Consider the following 26,478-nt stretch of genomic DNA (forward strand, 5'->3'; position numbering starts at 1 on the left):
GTAATTGAGTGGTTGTCGTTTGTTGCTGTATATCATATTTGTATTTCGTTCATTGTTTTTTTACTTAAATCAGGCCTTTAGTTTACTCGTTTGAATTGTTTTCCATTAGTCATTTCGGGGCCTTTTATAGCTGACTATACGGTATGGGTTTTGGCCATTGTTGAAGGCCGTACGGTGACCTATAGTTGTTAACTTCTATGGCATTTGGTCTCGTCTCTGGTGGAGAGTGTCTCCGATTGGCAATTGTACCACATCTTCTTATTTTTATATTGATGCAGGAAATAAGATGATTATTTTATACAAATGAAAAAGTACAAAATCAAGCCCTAATGCAAATTTGTAAGACAGTATTCGAAAAATATATAATGATATCTGACCGACAAATGTCTTATGAACATCTGATGGATGTTATTTGGAAGATTTATTGTATACTTGGTTTATTTCTAACTTAATGACCGAATCGAAATTTTTACAGATTTTGGCAAAACGTTAGGGACTGTGCAATAATCATCTGAGGGTGGGGCTGGTGCAAAATGGACGAGGCACATACTTTTTTCAGGCAAATAATTAGCGGGGCGATATGTTTTTTTAAGCAGACATTCGGCGGGGTGTATTCTTTTTTTTTAAATAATAAATAAATATATTCTATAATTCTATTATGACAATATAGACAGAATTAACGACTCCCCATTAATGGTCACATGATCAGAAAATAAGTCTTATTTACTCAAACTCCGAAACAGCTTTTACTAAACAATCACCAAGTTAAAGTCAACGTAGTGTAGCAAGGACAACGTTACCACTGTTTCGGAGTTTGTTATTAACTTTATTCCATCCATAATTCTAAATTTAAAACCAGAGTAAAATTTAGCTTTTACATCCCATATCAATAGTTTAATATTCATTCAAATAAATTTTGAAAATGATAACATATAAGTATCATGTATCAGGAAAGATGGTGCAACAAACTGCATAAAAACGAATCTTTTAGTGTACCGTGGATAAATAAAAAAAATAGATATGGTAATTTAATTGAAATTTTGTTGAATTACATGTACACAAATAAATATAAGTTTCAGTGAAAATTAGTATGGACCGACCCATCCCTCTAATAAATAAACAGTCCCTATAAGTACATGTACTGGTATTACAATCTGAATGCAGTATATTTACATGTAGTCTGTTATTGGTGATTTTCTTGTAATTTGATGACTATTCATGGTTACAAGTGTTATAACTTGGTTGAGAATACAATCAGAATAATTTATACATTTATGTAATTTGAATTATGCAGGTTTTGTTTGTTTTTATCTCTATCGATTTATGAGTTTCGAACAGCGGTATACTACTGTTGCCTTTATTTAGTTGTCACAATTATCATGCATGTTTTGAGTTTTGATATTTATTAGATTTCTGATTATATAATAGTGAGGCAAGAACCTTTTTTCATTAATTAAAGTGGGGCAAGAACTTTTTAATAATAAATATTAGCGGGACAAAAAAATTTGTTTGAATAATTAATTGCTGTACACCGGCCCCACCCCAGACAAATATTGCACAGTCCCTTAGTATGTATCCAAAAAAGAAGGATCGACAATCTTAACTAAAACCAAAGTTTTGTTGGATGTTAAGCTATATATTTATTACCTTTCGGGTAAAATTCAATTCAATCTTGTTAGAGCCGTCCTTCAATGACAATTCAGTATTATGATACATTATTCAGATTTTTTATCAACAAATTCCGATAAAAATTGAAAACTTTTAGATTTCGAGCTTGTGTCGCTCACCTAGGACTATGAGAATCTTCAACAATGGACGCTCCCTAACATTGTGGACTAAATAGAATTCATGACAAAAACCTTTTTTTTTGTTGATCTTGTATTGCTGATAATTTTTTCTGGTTACAGTTTCTCTCTATTTCTTTAGTTTTTGCCGAAACACAAAAAACGGTAAAAAAATATCAAGTCGACTTATTTATAAATCTTGTCTTGTTGATCATTCTTCGTATATTAAGTTTCTCCCTATCTATTATAGATTTTCAGATATTTGGCAAACATGAAAAATAAATCGGTAAAATTCGTCATTTAATGGCAATAACTCATAGAAGAAGTCGTCTGACAGTTTTGAAGAAAATAAACAGTATGTAGATCTGATCATTCTGAACATTTATGCTATTGTCAGATTGTCTATTCATAGCTATTTTCAAGATAATAGATAAAACATGCATTTCATCCCTATAATCTATTTTTAGCCATGTAGGCCATGTTGGTTGGCAGGCGGGATCATCGGACACATTTTTCAAACTAGATATCCTAATGATGATTGTTGCCAAGTTTTGTTAAATTTGGCCCAGTAGTTTCAGAGGAGAAGATTTTTGTAAAAGTTAATGACGGACGACGACGGACGACGGACGCAAAGTGATGAGAAAAGCTCACCTGGCCTTTTAGGCCCGGTGAGCTAAAACACTGAAAAATTGGTCCTACCTCTGTACTTCGAATTGTAAAACAAATCCTATATATGTAAGCCTTTCGAAATTCAATATTAGGTATGCTTATACAAGCTTGAAAATTGAAGTTTACTAAACAGATTTGACGCAGAAAATAACGAGAACGAGACCTTTGGTCATGATTGAAGTAAATTTATGTAAATGACAAAGAAAATGTTTAGACCTAACCTTTTATTTTAAAAGTAAAACTCATTTCATTTTAAATGTAACATTTAAAGTGCATTTTCGAACTTTCAATTTGAATGAATATTTATAAACACGACTGTTTCTGTGTATCCTTTAAGACATGTTAAGTTGTTTAAAAAAATTTGGATTGATACAAAAGAATTGACCACTGTTTTCTTTTGTTTAGAAACAAGAGAGAGAGAATATACAAAAGGGGCAATCAAAAGTCACAAGTCCAGTAAAACAGACAACAATATGGCCAAAAATAAAAACGATTAACAGACAAACAACAATATAAATAAACGTTACACAGGAAACTAAAGACTAAGCAACATGAACCCCAGCAATAACCGGGAGTGAAATCAGGTGTTTCGCTCCACGTGTGGCATCCGTCGTATTGTTCATTCAAGTAAAATCCGGTGATCAGTCGCCTTGGGTATTGTCAAAATCGTGGAAAAAGGACCGGCTGATAGTTACGATAAGTCGAACTTATCAGTGGCTTTCTGCGACACAGATATTCCATTACACTCAACCAATTCATGAAGACGTCCGTAAAACTTTCGAAGGCTTTTAAAACAATCTTTACTTTGCTAAGATCCAAAAAGCAAAGATGAAATCATCGAAAACGCTGGACTTTTTTTTTTTATCGAAAACATATTTTTAAAGTTTGGTAGATTGATATTTCAGCAGACAGTCGGTATTCTAATGGTTATTATTTGTGTACTACTACTGGCCGACTTGTATTTGTACTCATATGAAGCAGATTTCATACAGAACCTTCTCAAAGACAAATGAAAAAAATATCTTTTAAACTTCTTTAATTTCCTTTTCATATATATTGATGGTGTTTTGCTACATTTGAATGAGTGCTTACATATAATATATCCTAGTGGAATTCAGAAAGTAAAAAGTTTGCCTAATATAATTTCCTCGATATTGACACAGACTGATGACTTCAAAGAAGAATCTATGACAAACGTGACGGTTTCAACTTTGCAATTGTTATCTTACCATTTCTTAGCAGTAACACGCACTCTGCTGCGTCGTATGCCGTTCACAAATCTAAGTTAATACGTTACGCTCGTGCATGTTCACACTATTCGGACATCATTAAACGGGGTGTGTTCCTAACACCAAACTGCTCCAACAGAGTTACGAGGAAGAACGACTGCAATCGACACTTCATAAATTTTACAGTCACCATCACGAAATGGTTGACCGATACGATGTTTCGTTGTTTCAACTCACAAGCAACATGTGTTCGTGGTCTTAGATCTTTAGATACCAGTTTAATCGTAATTTTACCGATTTATTCTTTTCCTAATTCGCATGACGGGTGATGCATCCATAGAAGGAGATGCGTATCCTGTCGACACACCCGGATTCGCTCTTTTTGGAGTTATGCGATTCCCTTAGTTTTTTTTTGTTACCTGGATTTGTCTCTTCCTAATGGATTCAATAGATTTGAACATCGGTAAACTTTGTCGCCTGAATTTAACACTTTGAAGTTATTTTTAGTTTTTAAACTAACTTCATTTTAAATTTCAAGATGTAGATTAATATATAAGGCAGACTCAACTGTTTCTGTAGTATCGTTTATGTCAAGTTTATTGTGATCGTTACAAGCGACATAGTCATTAAACATTGAACTATTCAGTGAAAGGACATCATCTATATACCGGAAAGAAAAGTTCGAAGATAATTCCATATTTTTTTCATTTTGTTTGGAAGCTTCTGTATGAAGTCTTATATAAATAAAGGAACACGTCGGCAAGCAGGGGCACGGTTGGTTCCCATAGGAATGACGATTGTTTGTTGAAAAACACATCCTCGAAACGTAACAAGTACAACATGCATGGTATTAATAAAAAAAATCCCGCATTTTGTAAGTAAGTTTTAGTAAAAAAAAAGTACCAAAGATCTAGCAATATTACGTTGTTTGAAATTCTAAATGAGATCAACACCGACCAATGATTGTTTAGTATTTATTTTTTTTAATTTTTTTTTTTTTTTGGTTTCAAAGTTAATTTTCAAATTTTCTTCCTGTAACAAGCACTTAATTTAATATAATTGATAAATTCCGTAATTATACACAAACTAAGGTTTCAACTCCCTCAGGTAAAGTTGACCTTAGACGAATTTGGCTATTACTTTTAGGTCCGTTTGGTTGTATAGCTCTTCATTAGTGTGGTTCGGTATTTATCCATATTTATCCATCCGGCTTTCAAATTTTTGGCTTTGAGCGTTCCTTATGAAGGTGAATCCAGAAAAATGATTCGGACGCATAAAATTGATAGTGTTATTTTCATTTTACATATATACACTTAATGGTTGGGGATTTTGTCTACGGGAATAATAACATACTTGCCATGGAGGTAGTACCATTATCTTTGAAGAAGGATGTACCACGAGTTTATAGAATCATTAAAATATTTCAACGCCCTCACAGCCTTAACTTAAACGGAAAAATATAATCGTCTAACATTAGGAGACGAATAACTGCGTAAAATTACCTGATGACAAAACTGTCTCAGATTAACAAGTTCAACTTGTTGTTTTGCAATAAGTCACTGCTTTATACATTTTATTAAGAGCTTGTTTTGACCTTGAGATATATATAAATAAATATAATTCTTGGAAATTAAGGGATCTTATGACGTTAATAAAAAGGTCAAAATTGATAAAACTTCATAAATTTATAAAAATTGTAAATTAGAATATGTATAAGTTTAATAATAAAATAATAAAATGAACAATCAAAAACGTTTTTATAGAAAATATTGTGTGAGAGCTGCATATTAATAGTATTATATTCAAACTTCAGTACTAATTGCAAATGATAACGAGTTTTAAATTTTTAAAAATATTTCCATTTTTGTACTTTAAAAATGGCTATTTTTACATAAAACATAACTTATACTGACTATACAATTAGCGATAGATTTTTTTTTCAAATGTCTTTTCTTTTCTAAAACTTTCAATTTGTATAATATGTATAATATTATCTATCATTCCTGTCACTATATACTCTTTTCATTTACATCTCCCATTTAGGAAACTCCAAAAATTCCTTTTATCTGGGACGATAAATGGACACAGACATTTACTTATGAAAGAATCCTGATAGCAGATGACATCAATGAAAACAAAACGTGCTTCAAAGATTACAAGACTGCTACCTTGAATTCGGCACCAACAGACAACTACCGAAACTTACATTGACTCGACACTAACTTCAAAGGATGACCAACGATTTCGGATACAACGTATAGCAATATTACTTCGTGTGCCCTCAGGATTAAATTCAAGTAAATGCAAGAAGAAAAAAAAACGTCATAAGCAGAAGAAGTATAAAACTACTGATAACATATTTACGCCCACAAAGCAATCTTTTGTTTGTTCATGTCGATAGTGTTAGTGATGAACTGTTTATGAGCATTTGAAATTATCAGTGATATTGATAAAAGATACAATGTATGTCTCAATGTTACTGTATCATATTTACATATTATTTCATTGAACGTGTCTGGAATAATTTGTTCGGTCCATTACATTGGGGCGCATTACCAATTTGCTAATATCTGGTTAAACCGTATTGCGTCAGATGACAATTGTATGCGCTTTATAAATATTCACAAGACATGCAGTTTCTATGACCAACTTCTGGAGAAAAAAAGCACGATCGTTTGCAGAAATAAGAAATTCCTATTTTATCACAGAACTGTTAACCGAAATACCAAATTCATCAGGAAATAAGTGCGTTTCATGCAAAAAATACTTTGATAATGTTTACGTGCATGCATGTTGTACCTGCATTTGTACTACAGAGCTGCGCGAATTGTGGTGGAATATGGTTATTGAGAATATTTCGCTACAACTTTATTGCGAACTAAGCGAATATGATGATGAGGTTGTTTATCAAATTTTACTCGGACGAATTCCATGAACTGTCATTATCGAATATTCTGAGTTTGAAAAGCTTTGCCACGTCCATGTTGTCCAATACATAGCAACATATATAGACGTTGTGAGACTTTATGCCAAGTGAATTAGGTATTTATTTGTCTGTATATGTATAGAACTTTGTATTCCCTTTTTTCACTTTTATTTCGTTTAATCTTTTTGTTGTGTGATATTTGATTAATTTTGTATATTCAATGTATTTCAATTGTGAAGAAATAAAGACATAAATGAATGAATGAATGATTTGATTAAAGTGCGTATGTCTATGATTGTTATGTATATACTAGTATATGAATATATAAATCACCAGTGTTCATGTCATTTCTAATAATTTGACGTGAAATCATTTTTAAATGCTAGTATACTGCGGATATATAATATAATTTGATATTTTTGAAAATATTTAGGACTTCCTTTTTTTAATTAAAACTGAACAAAATTCTTGATTCAGGTATTCTTTTATGACAAGAAGCAAGTAACAATATAATTGCAGAGGCATATTAAGGGGGTTGGCAGGGGCCGCCTCTCTTTTTATGGAGCTACATATGTGGTGAAATAATGCATCTATAGACTTTGTACAGGTTACACTTCTAACGTTGCCTAGTCCCCCTTTTTCAAAATCCCGGTTACACATCTGAATTTAAATATGTACGTATAAGGTCACATAACTTTAATTTTTAGATTTTTATACTCTCACATGCTATTATTCCGAATTTCGTTTATATATTTTTAGACATGTTTGGCAATCTTAGATATAGAGCCAATTTTGTGTTAAATACAGTCTTGGATCTAAATGTTAGTTTGTATCTTTTCAAAAAGAAATACTTGAACAATCCTGACCTACTGCTCTACGATGGTTATAAATTGATTACGGGCAGGGACTTAATTATTATGATTAGATTCATTGTAAACCTAGTTGCAGGTAAAATTAATTAATTCCTACTGTCACCAATATAATTATGTTTATCCAACCAAAAGCTAAGTGCCTGTATACCAAAAAAAAAATATGTCAGAATATACATTGTACACAAAAATACAAACGATACAACTTACTTTCTCCATCTATTACAAGGGTCAAATAATATGTTCTCACACAAAAATAATTATCACGCTATTATCATTATATTAATGATTGTTGGTTCTTTTAATTAGTTTTTCTAAGCTTTTATTTGATGTCGTCTCATGAGTTTTATAAACCCTTATATCAAATATCATGAATATTACAATTCTAAAAACGAATAGAATACAAAATGAAATAAGAACACGGACATGACGGATCATCTTCAGAAATTGATTTCTAGGTCTTCAACAAAGAGAATACAGACGAATGACCAGATTAGTTATAACAATACAGTCAATATAAGTGGCAAAAATAATGCATACAATGACGTATACGTGTATTAGGGTGTTTTAATCAATAACATCTCTTATATGCAGCTACAAATGTATTTGTCGGATTTTTTACCAATTTATCAAGAATTGTTTTAAAATTAACCTTGCCATCCCAACGTTTTAGTTCAAATTTAAAAAAAAAAAACACGTTTAGGCGTATTTTTAAAACCACAATGATAATTAAAATAAAGCAAGAAAAAAATGATTAATTGTAAGTAAATATACATACAGTTATTGATCTTAATCCAGCAATTGGATTTTACAATTTGTGTCCAGCTCAACTCAAGCGTTTTGTGATCCTGTATAAAAGGTTAAGTAATTGTAGATACATATGTACATTATTAATGACGACGTTGTCGTAGCAGGATACAATTTTCCTGAGGTTTCTTATTGTGATCTTCACACAATAGGATAAATAAATCCAGGTGATTAAGTATAGACCAGGCATGTCGTAAATATTTATAGACGTATTTCAACGGCAATTTTACAATTCGGGTTTTGTTGATTTTACGGCATAATTACGAATGAAAATTTAATATGATTTCATAACTTCCTTTACTTCACTAAAAATGTATATTACCACTAAATTGGCATAGCAATATGCACAAATGAAAACATCACCTTATGAGTGACATAATTTACAACAAATGTTTCTAAATTGTCCGTTTATAAATTTACAAATTATTAAGAAACTAAGGTTTCAGCTCCCTCAGGCAAAGTTGACTGATGGATTTGGCTATTATTCATAGATCCTTTTTGGTCATATAGCTCGTCAACGGATACATCATTTGCTTTCAAATATTTAGCTTTGAGCATTTCTGTTGAAGATTAATTCCAGAAAAGCGCTTCGAGTGCATGCAATTCATAAAGTTTTGTTTTCATTTTCTAATTGCATGCAAAGCTAAATCGAATACATGTACATTGGAAATAAAGATAAAATGGGTTAATAGACAAAGTAGATGTTTAACATAAATATATAGAGGACATAAAAAAATATAATCTTTTATATAAATTTAAGAATTTTCAGCTTAAGTGAACTATTATGATATTAACCATAAATTATTTCATATCACATCTGACATAACAAGTGTAAAAACAAACTTATGTCAAATTTCAATTGCTGATAAGAACCGACAAGGAGGCTGTATTTATAGGTACACCTGACAGATGGAGTATTGACACAGTGATACACATTACATTGTCTCCTGGACATTTGGCTATTATACGTCATTTTAAAGTTATATATGATTTTTGGTTTTCAACCGTTATAACTTATATTATGCTCTTTAACTTTGTATAGAAATAAGGAGATGTGGTATGATTGCCATTGAGACAACTATATACATACACCAAATTTCAAATGAAGTGGGTGAAAGCACTTATAGGCAACCGTACGGCCTTCAACAACGAGAAAAAACCATACTGTATAGTCGGCTATAATAGGCCTAAAAATATAAAAGTAGTTTATTTGACCTTTTGACTATTTTTATTCGAGTGTCACTGATGAGTCTATTGTAGACAAAGCACGCGTCTGGCGTTCTAAATTATAAGCCTGGTGTCTTTGATGATTTTTTATTATGTTTTTGAAAAAAGTTTAACAATGGGCAGGGAGGGATCGTATAGTATTTACCTTTAAAATTATAAATTCGTATAGTTATTTAATAAAAATATTGTGACAAAATATTTGATATAACTTTCTAACAAACTAGGTCGAAAACTATTACTTCACTTTTACAGAGATCAATATCAATATAACAACGTATAGTTGGATATTTTCATAATGAGCCTCCTCATGGGGTTTTTAATTATGTAATTACCTGGCTGTTTTTATAGTGATTATTTGATTACCAGACCAAATATTTCATGATTATTTGATTATTTGATAATCTAGGAATGTATTTTTGATTATTTGATTATCTTGTTTTAAAAAATAATTAATGATTATGTGATTATATTGGCAAAAAAATTGTAATTATGTGATTACTTGGACACTCCCATGAGGAGCCTCATTAATAATTTAAGTACTTAGATAAGTTCTTAGATCAAGTTTCATCTTTTTCATTACAAGATTAACACACATGCATTATTTATGAATAGAGCGAATCTCTAATGAGTTATGAATCAAATTAACATCAAATAATGAGTTATGAATCAAATTAACATCAAATAATGAGTTATGAATCAAATTAACATCAAATTAAACAATTAAACAAATTAAATGTTGAATTTAATTGATGTTACATCTGGAGGAATAAATGGTAATATTTTTTTTTTATTTTTCGGTGTAGTACGACAATTTCTTTACATGCATACAATGCACACAAAGTTTCCGGAAATCCAAAATACTACAGTATAGATCGACTTTATCAAAAAAAAGTTCTCCGAGTTAACCTGGTCACACATATTACTTAGTTTGTGCAAGAAGCCTGCCACTGTTGAAAAAGTGTTAATGTTCTATATTTATGCAAGGTGAGCGATTAAACCTCCTTAAAGCTCATTCTCATTTAGGTTTACAAGAAATGTCGTTGTATTCATATTATCTTTATTCCAGCTGTTTTATAGTAAAATATTTTTGGTGGTTTTATTTGTTATTGTTTTCACTGTATCGATTTTGATTCATTTATCGATATAAAAATGAGGTTTAAGAACAAAATTAGAATAAAACCAAGTCGAAAGCCTCAATAAATCTGATTTCATACAGGAGCTTCTAAATAAAAAAGAATGAACTGAAGCTAGCAATATCCTTTAACTTCCGCTAAATAAATGATGTCCTCTCACTAAATAATTGAAAGTTTGGTGACAATGTTGAACGCATTTTACCCACCAAACTTCAAGTAAGGAATAATTACACAAGATACAGTTAAGATTGCCTCATATCTTGACTAACATCGAGAAATTAACAATTATGGCGATTGAGAACAAAACTTTATGACTAAATAGATCAATTCAGCTTCCCCACTGTGAACATTCCGTTTTTATGGTCGCCTTCATATGGAATATATATCTCCCAGTTGATACGATATTCTAGAGCTTGCATTTCCTATCGTGATTTCCTTGATAAACGACGGACAGGCTGCTTACATGGAAGCTTTTAAAGCAAGTGTGCCTAGTGGTGAAGTTGAAGTCATCCCTTTGAAAATGTTACGGACGACATCTCAAGTTGGTTGATCGTTATCGACGACGACATAAGTGCGCCAATTGTAGTAACTACAACCCCGTTCTCTTTTCCTCGAATGTGAAGTCACCGAATTGGAACTTACATGAGCAACACGACGGGCGTCAAATGGGAAGAAGACTATGCATTTCCTTCCGGAGCACCTGAGACATAGTTTGTTAAAAAGGGGTTCCTGTTATTCGTGCTTCAGTTTTAAGTGTTGTTATTTGTGCTTCTAATTTTTTGAATGTATGTGCTCTTTATACCGGTATCAATATTGTCTATCCTTTGTCATGAAAAATTTGTTACAATTTCTAAATCTCACATACGGTAATGTTTTAGGGTTAGAAAATTTACATGACCGATGGTTTTCGAATTTAAAGATGTCTTAATTATGGTTAGATAAGAGTCAATTACCAATTCGTGATGCCTAATCTCTTGATATAACTATTCACTGTATGTTATAGGTGTAACACGATGGATGTCACATGTAGAGTAGAATATGTTTACTGTCCCTGAGCACCTGAGATTACCCCTGGTTCCTGGTTTACCCCTGGTTCCTGTTTGAGTTCTTGTTGCTCAGTCTTTAGATTTCTATGCATTGTAGACTGTGTTTGTGTGGTCGTTTTTCGTATTTTTCCATGGCATTGTGAGTTCAGTCTTTAGATTTCTATGCAATGTAGACTGTGTTTGTGTGGTCGTTTTTCGTATTTTTCCATGACATTGCGAGTTCAGTCTTTAGATTTCTAGGCATTGTAGACTGTGTTTGTGTGGTCGTTTTTCGTATTTTTCCATGACATTGCGAGTTCAGTCTTTAGATTTCTATGCATTGTAGACTGTGTTTGTGTGGTCGTTTTTCGTATTTTTCCATGACATTGCGAGTTCAGTCTTTAAATTTCTATGCATTGTAGACTGTGTTTGTGTGGTCGTTTTTCGTATTTTTCCATGACATTGCGAGTTCAGTCTTTAGATTTCTATGCATTGTAGACTGTGTTTGTGTGGTCGTTTTTCGTATTTTTCCATGACATTGTGAGTTCAGTCTTTAGATTTCTATGCATTGTAGACTGTGTTTGTGTGGTCGTTTTTCGTATTTTTCCATGACACTGTGAGTTCAGTCTTTAGATTTCTATGCATTGTAGACTGTGTTTGTGTGGTCGTTTTTCGTATTTTTCCATGACATTGCGAGTTCAGTCTTTAGATTTCTAGGTATTGTAGACTGTGTTTGTGTGGTCGTTTTTCGTATTTTTCCATGACATTGCGAGTTCAGTCTTTAGATTTCTATGCATTGTAGACGGTGTTTGTGTAGTCGTTTTTCGTATTTTTCCATGACACTGCGATTTCAGTCTTTAGATTTCTATGCATTGTAGACTGTGTTTGTGTGGTCGTTTTTCGTATTTTTCCATGGCATTGCGAGTTCAGTCTTTAGATTTCTATGCATTGTAGACGGTGTTTGTGTGGTCGTTTTTCGTATTTTTCCATGGCATTGCGAGTTCAGTCTTTAGATTTCTATGCATTGTAGACTGTGTTTGTGTGGTCGTTTTTCGTATTTTTCCATGACATTGCGAGTTCAGTCTTTAGATTTCTAGGCATTGTAGACTGTGTTTGTGTGGTCGTTTTTCGTATTTTTCCATGACATTGCGAGTTCAGTCTTTAGATTTCTATGCATTGTAGACTGTGTTTGTGTGGTCGTTTTTCGTATTTTTCCATGACATTGCGAGTTCAGTCTTTAGATTTCTATGCATTGTAGACTGTGTTTGTGTGGTCGTTTTTCGTATATTTCCATGGCATTGTGAGTTCAGTCTTTAGATTTCTATGCATTGTAGACTGTGTTTGTGTGGTCGTTTTTCGTATTTTTCCATGACATTGCGAGTTCAGTCTTTAGATTTCTATGCATTGTAGACTGTATTTGTGTGGTCGTTTTTCGTATTTTCCATGACATTGTGAGTTCAGTCTTTTGATTTCTATGCATTGTAGACTGTGTTTGTGTGGTCGTTTTTCGTATTTTTCCATGACATTGTGAGTTTGTCTTCGACTTATGAGTTTGAATATCCCTTTGGTATATTCAGCCTCTCTTTTTCTACTTAATTTAGAATTCCAACGTTTCTGTAAAATAATGGAGCGTCAGTTTAAAATTCAAGTACTGTACAAGTAGTGTTATGATTTATAGATCGCCATAAACGCTTTGTGTATTTGTCTTTCTTTAAAAGTCGTACAGAAGCCTCTTAAAAGATTGGCAAACATGCTAATTGATGTCTTGTCAAATTTTAGTCACACTTTGTTTTTTTTTTTATTTGAACAGCATGTTAAGGAACAATATAATAATAAAATTTATGAGACATATTGATATATTGACAATCCTATTGAAACTTAATGCACACACAAACATTAGAAGCGTTAGTTCAAATACTTAATGCAAAATTTATCATCAAAATTTAGGGGTAAACTATGGTATCTAAACAACCTAATATGAAGTGGTTATCAATTTACATTAAAGAGCACAGCTGGACTCAAAGTGTTAGCTTGTCCTTGCGGTAGAATGTGAGCGCTATAAATGTGGTCGTTCAAACGCCGAAATGAACCGAATTTTTTTTAAGAAACACTTGAGCTGCGTCGGATAGAAATCGACCTTATGCAAATGAATATCAATACATCTCACAGTACTGATTTTCCCCGATTGATTACTGATTTTTCCCGATTTTCCTATGTAGAGAACATCAAAAGGGTAATTATATATGAATTAAGGAAAATCTGTGTCAATAATTATGCAACCTTCCTTTTCATCCATACATTTTTATCATTGACCTCCCATGGGCAATATGGATTTTGATGACCAATCCTAAAAATAGAAACTTTTCCGAAGCAAGGAAGTCATGGGAAGTGATTTTCTTATATTATTCAAATATCTAAATGTTATTTCTCTAATTATAGAATACTTATTCAAATGTGCAAATGAAGTAAACTTAGAGCTGGAAGTACTTTTTTAAGGAGATTAGGAAAATACTAAAAAAAATATATGATTTCAATTTCTGATGCAGTGTACTGATTGTCCACTATCAGTGTACAGATTGTCCCAGAGAAGATGAAATTAATTACAGATTTTCCCCGATTTTCTCTTATAGTATCATAAGGAAAAAGGTTCATTCTAAGTTTTATTCTTGACTGTTACTTGCAAGAAAATATCAACATAGCTTTAATAGCTTTCTAAAAATGTCATCTTTGAAGAAATAGTACATGTAGCTCACCATCAGAAGACACATCCATCTGAAAAACTTGTCATTTGGAGAAGACTTGAAGACGGTGGTGAAAGATAACATACCATGCATTCATTCCAGAACGTCTTAACAGAGAAGGAAATTTTTTATTAAAATACAAGATGAAAAAATTATAATTTGTAACTTATCAACAAATACACCACAAAAGATTATCAAAAAAGGCAAATCAACACAATCTCCAACCATTTCAGAAAATTTATCAAATTCACCAAACTATGAATCCAGAAATATACAAACAGTAAGTTATGAACCTCAAGCAAGAAGAAACCTGCTTAAAGTTTCTTAACCAACCAATGAAATATCAATGAACAAAAAAATCTCTAATTCAATTTTATATATAAAATTGTAGAATTACAGGTTTGCAGGAAAATTTCTCATATATTCCACTATTTTTATTAGCACATGCCTAAGTGTAATTAACATCCACATATTAGCTTTATTTTTGAAGGCCATGATTTGCTTTTTCAAAATCGGGGACAATCTGTATAGGTAACAGGGAAAATCTGTAATCAACATAAGCTGATCGGGGACAATCTGACAAAGCTGAAGTTTAATTGCTAGTTTTTTCCCCATTTAAATGCTTATTTTGTCCAAATTTCTACTTGCATTTTTCAGATTATTATATTTGAAAAAAATTTCATGAAAAAAAAATCTAATTTATTCTCCCAGTTTTCTAAAAGCAGACTAAAACAGATTTTTTTACTCAAATCAGCTGCAACAGCATCAAAACAAAGAATAAGAAAGGTCATGATGTAACTTCAAAGCTATCCCACCTCAGGATATCACTTACTAATGACTGCTGACCAGACAGAATAAATGATCTTTAATCAATTGATTAGTTCAAGCTACTTAAATTAAATAACAGAACTATAGTGTAAAATTTATCATGAAAAAACAGTACAAAATCGAGAAAATCAGTACTATAATCGGGGGAAAATCACTTTCTGCCGTACTCGGTTATAGGTAGTGCATCTGTTAACCAATTTCTGGTTGAAAAAATCGCTATGCAAAGTATGTAACTGTTTAAAAATCGAGTTGTATACGAAATCTACAAAACAAACCAAAATTCATCTTTTATTTCGTATTTGAATGTTCCAAAATTAGTTAAAGTTTTATACACGTGCATGTTTACGTTTGTTATACTCTTATAACTTATTACATTTAGCCCGATAATTTACTCTTACGAAATACTCTTATCCTGGAAATTTCAAAACAAGCGGTTCTATTATTTGATATCGTAAGTTATATTGATGAATTGTATTTTTTATGCATTTACTATTAATTTAGTTACAAATTCATTTAACTAATACCGAAATAAGAATCATAGCTGCCGAGATCTCAAATGATGTCTCCCATGTATCTGTTACCCCTTAGAAAACTTGAAATAGGAACCAGCTCTAGTTTGCGCTATTTCCGAAGTCCGTTATTAAGATGAAGTTTTCAACAATATTGATGTTGTTTAACTTTTTATTATTTCTTCTGATGAAAAATGTCAACACTCACTTCGATTCGTCCAACTCGGGTTACTCGAGTTAAATTTTTAGGTTTGATTGCGCATGCGTCAAGAGCAAATCAATCGAATCAAAAACTCGGGTGGAGAGTTACTCGAGGTCCATTGTTTACCTTAACAACATGGATGAATTTACGATACTAACCCATATTTTTAGTGATGATGAACAAACGATGGCAATTCAGTATATAATTGATTCTAACCAAATCTTAATACAATTATTGACAACTTTGTTGCCCAGGGACCATGATTTTGACAATAACAGTTAACAGCTAAAAAAATATTCACAATAGCCGATAACAATGAATAATTTAATTTTGGATGTAACGCGTCTTCTGATTGGCTGACGTTGTTTTGTTTATCAGCTCATAGACATAATTTTGTCATGTGACCGTGACGTCATCAACGTTTTTTCATGGTTTACTCCGGTTTAAAATGGAATTTAGAATTAAATTATAAGAAATGACTGTAATATGTTTTCTGTCTATTCGAAATAACATAAAAAATGTGGTGCACACTTTAAAATAACCCGCTACGCGGGTTATTCAGTGTGCACCACATTTTTGATGTTATTTCTTCATAGACAGAAAAAATATTACAGTCATTCCTTAAATAAAAAACGCCCAGAACACAAGAACAGTAAACGTCACCTTGCCCTCCCCCCTCAGAAAAGTATAACGGAGGTACACATGTGTATATTTTAGCAAATATTTACAATTAATGGACATTGATGTAATGCAATAGATATATATTGTGCTGTTTTAATGTGACTATTGTAATTGAACACTTAAACTTCTATTTCGTCACATAAAATGGCTGAAAAACGGTTAAATCGTAAAAAATATATTTTCGAAAAGCACTCACGTCTCTTTCGTCGCCATCTTGCCGTTGAACTCGACTCGATTAAACCTGGTCAGGGGCAGGGTTGGTATCGAGTTAACTCGAGGGTTGTAAAATGATAAAACTCGGATACTTCGGTTGCAACTCGAGTAACTCGGGTTACCCGAGTTGGACGAATCGAAGTAGGCCAATTTGGTAAAAAGATTTGCCTGGTTACCAATCATGCATATCGGTACAGCACAGGTAACACTTCTATATATTATCTGCTGTTTTTAAGTCTGGTGATCCAAGTAAAAGAGATAATTATCGTGGCATTGCCATTAATTCTTGTGTTGGTAAATTATTTAACTCTGTTTTGAATAACAGACTAGATCATTTTTTGGTAAAAGAATCATTGATTAATCCATGTCAAATTGGATTTTCAAAAAAATGTAGACCATCTGATCATGTTTTTGTTTTAAAAACCATTATTGATAAATATATTAGTAAAAAGGGGGTAAACTATTTGCCTGTTTTGTAGATTTTAAACAGGCTTTTGATAAAGTGATTCATGAGGGTATCAGATATAAGCTATTAACAAACAATATTACTGGAAAGTTTTATTCTATCATTAAAGATATGTATAATAAAAGTGACCTATGTGTTAAAATTGATAATGAAATGACCCCATGTTTTAAATCATTTATAGGGGTTAGACAAGGTGATGTTTTAAGCCCAAATATTTTCAAAATATTTATTAATGATCTACCTGACAAGTTTCTGTCATGTCCTGATCCAGTAAATATTAATAACCGTAGAGTAGATTGTCTTATGTATGCTGATGATGTCGTAACTTTTTTCAGAAACACAGGAAGGTTTGCAAAAGAGAATTAATATGTTACATGAATATTGTTTAGAATGGTGTTTTGATGTTAATCTAAAAAAGACAAAAAGTATAATTTTTAACAAGCCAGGAAATTTTTTAAAATGCTGTTTACATTTTGGAGGTAAAGAGATACAATGTGCAAAATTATATTGATATCTTGGAATCATACTTACATCTAGTGGTATATTCAAGCAGTGTAAAGATGAATTATACAACAAATCTTTAAAAGCATGTTTTAAGCTACAGAGATGCTTGTCATCATCTAACCCTAGTGTTGCCACTCTTTTACATCTTTATGATCATATAATTAAACCCATACTATTACATGGCAGTGAAATATGGGGAATGTTTCGTACTGATTCAGCTGCTTGTAAAAATGATAATGATTATATATTGGAAAAAGTTTTTGGTCAGGATTCCTCTGAAAAAGCTCATAACAAATTTATAAAATATATTCTTGGTGTAAACAGAAAGTCCAGTAACATAGCTGTGATGTCAGAGCTTGGTAGATTTCCTATTTATTTTACTATAATTTTATCAATGTTAAAATATTGTCATAGACTGGAAGGTTTGAAAGGAGGATTAGTATTTGATGCATTCATATGTTGTAAACAATTACATATTTCTAATGTAAATACATGGTACTCTAGTATAGATTATATTCACAGAGAGATTGATTTACCAAATTTTGACCAATCAATTGGTTCTTTATGTCAGTATGTTAAAAATAAACTATGTGAAAGTTATTTAACATTTTGGAATAGGCTGAAGTATCAAACAATTAACTCTGAAAAAGGGAAGCTTGGTACTTATTTTTCTATAAAAAATTGTTTTAAAAAAGAAAAATATTTAGAACTTCAGGATTTTAAAAAAAGACAGTCAATTTGTAAATTAAGAATAAGTGCTCACTCTTTAAAAATTGAGACAGGCAGATATTCAAAAAAATATATAGAAAGATCTGAGCGTCTTTGTTCAAATTGCTCACTTGGTAAAGTTGAAGATGAGCTTCATTTTTTGTTAGAATGTCCTCTTTATGATACTCAAAGGGAAGACTTTTTTCAATACATATCTGACAGTTGTTATAATTTTAAAATTTAAATAAATCTTCTAAATTTTTATGGCTCTTGACTCAAGAAAATGTAACTCTTATGGAAAAACTGGGCTGTTATATTTGTGACTGTTTTGAATTAAGGAGATCAGGTATGCATATTGACACTAAGTCAAGTAAATGATTTGAGAATGAATGCATATAATGTAATTTTATTCTTTTATTCACGATATATATGTGGTTTTTGGCTCTGATTCTGACCAATGCTAATATACTAAATATATATTTTCAAGTGACTATTATTGTTGTTGTTACCAATTATGTAAATCAATTGTATCTGATTTTATGCCCTTTATGGGTACTGTAATTTGGGAAATAAAAATATTCTATTCTATTCTATACTATTAAATGAGAAGACCTCATTTTGTGTGTCGCTTCTCTACTTTCCACAATAAATTAATCATCATGCCTCTGTGTCCTATAGGTACCATGCATAGTCGGGTGTGTTCTAGTATCTATAATAGCCGAATCTCCTGAAGATTTGTAAACACACACGTGATTATTTCAATCCAGTCGCTCATTGTTACGTACATTTTATACGTGAAAACATAAGAAAACTTTTAGGAAAATGTTTTTTTCTTAGGTTATATCTATTTATACTCAGTAAGATAATCTAAAGGTAAGACAAACATTTTAAAACGGAGATATCAAATAATTTCTTTTCGATTAATATTAATTTACACGAGAATTTTTATCTCAGGGGCGGGGGCGGCGGTACTTCGACCTTTCTATGGCAGGGGTGAGCAGCTGAGACATCCAATACCCCACCCTTTTTATATATATATATATATATATATATATATATATTGAATAATAAAAGAACATACATGTAGTTACCCTAGTTATCATATATTTTTTACAATAAGTATATATACCTGCACATAGCTATCATTGTTACGCTATTTCATGGGGAGATACTAGTAAATAGATTTGACAAATATCTTAAACATTTACGAAAGTGAGTTTAGAGACATATATACACAATCTCTGGTGATTCTAATTGCATCTGTAAAAAAAATATCGACATCTGATTAGTTTCAGAATCAATCATCAACCTTGTCTTATGTTTCCCTAAATTTCTCGACCTCATGTAATATCATGAAGCTTCAAATAGTGATCTATCCCAGCGACTCATCCCTTCCACTCATTACATAATAAGTGCCCCCGCACACACCCCAAGATCGTTGGGCTAAGTTGGATGTTGTCTAGATCTACCTAGCTAGCTCTTCCTAGCAAGATAGCAGACGTTGAAGAACAGAAGACTAAAAATATATCTAAAAGGAATATAAGAAGAACAAAAAACTACTCTCAGACGATAAAAGCAATAATACATGTATGCTAACATATTTTAAGCAATGTTTAATTTCTATGAATGATTTTTAAGGAGATGTGAAGTATACATAATTAATTTAGACAGTAACCCAAATAAGCAACAAACAAAACGTGACAATTTACTTCTAAAGTTGAATCTACGGTCTTCTTCAATGGACATGTCATTACAATATTTATAAAAAGTATGTATAAATACAAGTCTAGTAACTATAATATATAGAATAGTTGTGAATAGGTGAGCCAAAATTTGTTCCTGTGAAAAAAGTTCCAGTGGAACAAATATCACAGGAAATATATTCTGGGAGAAATTTTTTCTCAGATAATTTCTATATGATTTGTTCCATCTCTATACAATAAGTTCCACAATTTACCTGGTGAAATAAGTTCTGGGTTTGTGAAATTTGTTCCTTACCTAGTGAAAAAAGTTCCGGTTTAGTGAGATTTGTTCCTTACCTGGTGATATAAGTTCCTTGTCTGTGAAATATGTTCCACTAGTTATACAAGTTATCTTTAATACTGAGCATTGTTATCAGTGAGTTTAAAGTTATAATTCAAGTACATAATAAAAAAGTATTAAATCGATAATGTAATAAATCAAAGGTGTAAACATCCAATATGGATTCTGTGGAGTATAGCAAAACGTTTAATTACATTATCCATAAAAAAATACCCAAATGACAATAATTTTATGAGTCAGAAAAGCGAAGAATAAGAAAAATCCATTAGAAAATTTTTATAGATCAATCATTTATTTATGAATATTTCAATTCAACATATGTTACTTCATATCAGAATTTGTAGAAAAAATGAAATATTGTGATTGAAATATTTATCACAGTTGTTAATCATAGTTGTGCATTTGCTTTTTAATCATATTATCAAAGTACAATATACATGATATATATGCTGACGTAATTTGAATTTCTAAAAGATTTACCTTATTTTGAATGTTTTCGTGTTGTTTAAAGACTTCAATGTTGAGTATTAAATTTGTCAGGTACAACTATTCGATGTTTTGCTTGGTATAAAGTTAATGCATCATGTTAATCTATAGCACCCGGAACTTATTTAACATTTAGTAAGCAAATTAGTTCCAGAACAAATTTTACAGTGCTGGAACATATTTCCTTATAATATATATTCCGGGTATAAATTTTCTTTGATATAAATTCCGGTGGAACATATTTCCTATGAAATAAGTTCCGGCGGAACAAATGTCACGCCGGAACAATTTGTTTGTTACAAAAAATAATTCAGATATTACTTGAAGCTATGAGCAGAGTCAGGAACAAACTTCTAATGTTTGTTTTGGGGTTCATTGACTATTTATACTAGACATGCTATATGAGATAAAGAGAAATAAAAGAAAATTATAAATTTAAAAGACGAAAATACTGTTGGCATTTTAAAAGATTATTCTTAATTGTATGTTTTCTACAAGAATTGTAAAACAAGTAGAAACAAACATATACTATGATCATAAAACAAAAAGACATTTATATGTCAACATGCGAACTGTATCCATACAAAAGATTATGTCAATCCAGTATGTCAAGCTTTTAAGGGTAAGTATGATAAGGGCCTTATTCGTCATCCAACATTAAATGGTATAGTGAATAAATATGAAGATATTTACAAGTAAAACAATAACAAAAGATACAGTATCAAGCTGTATGCTTAATAAAGTTTTTGGTCAAATTTGTTGATTCTCTAATGTTGATGGCCTCATAGTGAACTTAAAATAGCTTTGCAGAACTTATTGCCTTCTTTATAACCAACGACGTCCATTATAATTTGAAAAAGAATGGCGGCGAAACTACTATGTTTTGAATTTCAGGCGCTTACAATAGGTCTTATATAACAAATTACCCGTCTCGACTGTGAGTATTTTTCATCAAAAAATATAATCAAGAAGTCCAATAAAACCAAATAATCTGATAAAAGAAACATTTAATTGTAAGGATACTCATTATTCAATTATAGAAAAGGTGGCGTGGGGGCATTCCACATTGCAGTCCAACTACAATGAAAAGACAAAATCTTCATCGACAACAAAACTAACCATACATATATGTGAAGCTTTACATTTTAAGGATCATTTTTGAAAAGATGTGAGATACCATTGGAAATATATTAATTGTGTTCTTATATGTTTAAATTTTACTACGTTTCAACCTCTACACTTTTTGATGCCTATTATGAACGAAAAACTTTCAGGTGGAAGCGGCCATACTTTTCTAACACAAATAAATAAGCAAAAAACCAAAGAAAAAGTCAACGAACAACTCCGATATCTGTTTGAAAAAAAATAATCGATAAATAGACATTACCCCTCCATTTCCAGTGTTAATACTTTCCCCAAAAGAAATTGGTAAATCTAAAAAATTGTATAAGCCTTTTATAATTTCTGTAATCCACTACAATTTACATACAATTCTGAACGAATTAAACTACAGAGAGAAAACATTACCCACTTTTATCAGCTATGAGACGGCTAGCTTTTTAGAAAAGCTATTACTTGTTACTAATAAGCCTTCAAATAGATAAAGTGAACAATTATTTGGCAAACGCATTGTATCATTAACTATTGCGGTTTCTTTGGAATAAAGATAACAAATAAAATTCATAAGTAAGAATATGACCTTGACCTTTGACCTAGACCTCAATTTCCTCCAAACGGACCAAGGACTTTATATCAAAAGACTTTAGGTCTCTATGACTTATGGTGTATGAATTTATTCAACATATAACTTATGTTAAATTTTCAAACGGAAATAACTCCCATAAGATGTGATCAATTCACTTCGGTTAAACTAAACCAAAACATTCTTAAGAGTAGACGAACAATTTGGTGAAAAAAGTTTGTTGATATCTTTTACGGTTTCAGAGAAATAAAGATAACAAGAAAAAATGAACGCGGGGAGATAACTCCTATAAGAATAACTGTTCGGTTACACAGGGTGAATGGAGAAATCCCCATCACTGTACGACATCATTGGCCAAATATCTTTTCGATATGTCTTAAAACAAAAAAGCATCTCAGACGGCAGGAGAAAAAAAAATAATTAGAACAAAAGCAAAAGGTCTTTCCACGAAAAGTGGAAAAACCTAATGACAATGATACATAAATTAACAAAGGACTACTAGCAGTAACTGATATGCCAGCTCCAGACCTCAATTAAACTGATTGAAAGATTATGTCTTCGTCATATAAAAATCAAACACAATCAATCCCAACCGTTAGGGGGTTTAGTATCATACCACCATAAACTATATGAGAAGAACATATGCCAACAACTGGTTTTACAATAAATGTGTTTATTTCCGATGCAAAGACCCTATGAGTGAATCAATATTAATACCAAAATATGCCATCTTTAATGACCTGACAACAGTATCGTAACTATATCCCTTCTGAATAAGTCTGTTTAAAGGTTTGGTTAGCTTTTGAGCGGAATGTCGACATTTTTGTGCTTTGTATAGAATATTACCATAAAAGATTGGATGTGAAATACCTGAACGTATAAGATGTCTGCATGTTGATTTATATTTACGAATGATGTCCTTGTACCGGTGATAAAATTTAGTAAATGTTTTGACTAGTTTGTGATATCGAAAACCCTGGTGCAATAATTTTTCGGAAATACAGAGGTTTCTTTCGTTAAAATCAAATACGTTCTTACATACACAAGCGAATCGAACAAGGGAACGTCACCATCTAAAAATGGATAATTAACAATAGGAAATGAAAAATCATCTCTTTTATCATAAATGTTGGTATTAAGCTTCCCGTTAAAGATATAGATATCAAGATCCAGGAAAGGGCAGTGTTCATTGTTAGTTTTAGTTTTATTTAAAGTCAGTTCAGCAGGACAAATCTCTTTAGTGTTCATACTAAAGTCGTCGTTATTGAGAATGTACATTATGGAAAAAGATTTTTACAACAAAAAAAGCAACAACAAAAAAAATGGGGATAGTGTCCACATGTGGACACAGATGATGCGCCCGCTTCCATAGCATATAGTTATAAAGGGACATAACTAAAGAACGGTAAACGTGACGCTACCCAAATTTGAACTTGATCTGAGTTTTGTGATAATAAGGATTGTGTGTAAGTCTCATAACATTTGGTTGAGGCTAACTTAAGTACAGAACAGAAACTAAAAAATCAGCATTTTTTCTATTTGTAAACACGCATAACTCTAGAACGGTTGTGAATAAGTTTTATAACATTTGGTTGAGACAAACTAAAGTTAGAGAACCGAAACGAAAAATTCAGCAATTTTTATGTTTATAAAGGGAAATAACTCAAGAATGGTAAAAGTATTCTCACCAAATTTCGTACGTAATCTGTATCATGTAGTAATAAGCATTGTGTATAAGTTTCATAACATTTGGTTGAGGCAAACTAAAGTAAGAAAACGGAAACAAAAAAATTGTACTTGATCTTAGTTTTGTGGTAATGAATATTGTGTATAGGTTTCATAATGTTTGGTTGGGGCAAACTTAAGTTACAGAATGGAAACTAAATATTTTGCAATCTTTCGATTTAAAAAGGGGCATAACTCAATAATGGTTAAAGTGACACTACCCAAATTCAACTTGATCTGTGTTTTATCAGTGGGAGTCAAAATTAAACATTGCATTTTATAAAGCATTGTTTGTAGTTGATTCAACTATAATCATGGACAAAGGAAGATAACTCCAATTTTAAAAGTTACTTGATATTAAGAAGAAAATAAAATTTTTTGCAATTTTTCCATTTATAAAGGGGCATACCTCTAGAACGGTTAAAGTGACTCCAGCAAAATTCAAACTTGATCTGTGTTTTGTGGTAATAGGCATTGTGTATAAGTTTCATAACATTTGGTTGAGGCAAAGTTAAGTTAGAGAACGGAAACTAAAAATTTAGCAATTTTTCCATTTTTAAACGGGCATAACTCTAGAACGGTTAAAGTGACGCCACTAAAATTCTAAAATTCAAACTTGATCTGTGTTTTGTGGTAATAAGCATTGTGTATAAGTTTCATAACATTTGGTTGAGGCAAACTCGAGTTAGAGAACGGAAACAGAAATTTTGGGACGTACGAACGGACGGACAAGGGTAAAACTTAATGCCCCCACCGCTACGGCGGGGGCATAAAAAAACAATTGAAACGCGCATCTCATCCACCATTTCTATTATGTTCCGTTCTAGGCCAAATCAGAATAAATATTTGATAATTGGTTTCGCATTTTTTTTTTTTAATAAGTACATGAAAGAGAGCGGAACATTATCATGATTATAGATTTGGGAAATTTTTGTAATATTTGAAAAGTCAGTCAAATGCACTGGAACCTCTTACAATGATTATGCTTAAATAAATTGTTAATCTGCTGTTGAATTTTTGTTTCGATATAAGCACAATAAAACAAGTAATATTGTGATAAAAAGAATCGTGGTGTTCGCGCTGTATGAGTAGTTACGGAAAAATGTTAATTTGTCTCATTAGGGTGTATATAGTACAATAAATCTTTGTCAAGCATGTACGAGTATATCAGATTAGGAAAACGTCATTTTTTTGTGCTATAATATATTAGAAACAGGACGTACTTACAGTTCTGAAGTAGTTTTGTTGAATGTTGATTTGATTATTGGCGGGGTTCTTGTTATAATCAGTTATGTAATACAGATATTATTAAATGTAGTTTATTTGTGTGCATGTGTGTAAAGAGGCAGGAAGTACTTATAATTTTAGAAAACCTCAGTTCAATGTTGATTTTAAGTGGTTTTCGTTTTCCCTATCTACAAAGGTATTTTTGTGTTGTTTTGAGTCGTCATGGTTTGTGAAATTGTATTTTGTTCATTTACCAATCTTGCTTTGGCTTAGAAGAAATGGGTGTAAAGCGGAAAAAGAGATCTATGCTATATTGATTTGAACAGAACAAATGAGATTGTTGTGGTTCAATTTTGAAATGTTTATGAACAAAATGTCGAATTGTATTCCATAGGAATGTAATTAGAGGTTTTGGATGAATTGAGTTAGCAGTATTTGGTCTTTTGTAATAAAGGTTTTATAAAGATGTTGTCCATTGTGTTTGTCCTTAGCAGGTTGGAGCTGTGGAGGGTTAGGATTTACAATTTATTTTCATCTTTTGCTACACATACTTATATTTTTCCGCACACATTTGTTTTTACTTTTGTACACAACTGTTTACTGCATTTTATGTTGCAGAATATTCATTTTCATGCCACCATATGCTAGGTTAGTTATTTATTTTCAAATTGTCGTCCTCTAATATGTTTCAAGGAAACTTAAGGTAGGAGATAATAAGTTTATATCGAATATAGGGTATCAGTATAGGTGAACTGTGTGAAGCCTGAAATTAAG

General features: G+C 31.5%; 2 protein-coding genes across 3 annotated transcripts in view; both read right to left on the bottom strand.

The window, feature by feature from the left end:
* Positions 1–20,657, bottom strand: part of LOC127729624 (uncharacterized) — a 102,515-nt gene extending 81,858 nt beyond the window's left edge. The window contains exons 1-2 of one of the 2 annotated variants that reach the window (XM_052237478.1): positions 20,561–20,657; positions 8,256–8,325 (exon numbers count right to left, since the gene is read on the bottom strand). The gene's annotated coding sequence lies outside the window, so the exon portion shown is untranslated. The remainder of the gene's footprint in view (positions 1–8,255; positions 8,326–20,560) is intronic. The other variant, XM_052237477.1, reaches the window with a different exon arrangement.
* Positions 1–25,805, bottom strand: part of LOC127729623 (uncharacterized) — a 113,615-nt gene extending 87,810 nt beyond the window's left edge. The window contains exon 1 of the mRNA XM_052237475.1: positions 25,705–25,805. The gene's annotated coding sequence lies outside the window, so the exon portion shown is untranslated. The remainder of the gene's footprint in view (positions 1–25,704) is intronic.
* Positions 25,806–26,478: the final 673 nt, after the last annotated feature.

Source organism: Mytilus californianus, unplaced genomic scaffold (genome assembly GCF_021869535.1).
Source record: "Mytilus californianus isolate M0D057914Y unplaced genomic scaffold, xbMytCali1.0.p SCAF_2, whole genome shotgun sequence".
Classification (NCBI taxonomy): domain Eukaryota; kingdom Metazoa; phylum Mollusca; class Bivalvia; order Mytilida; family Mytilidae; genus Mytilus; species Mytilus californianus.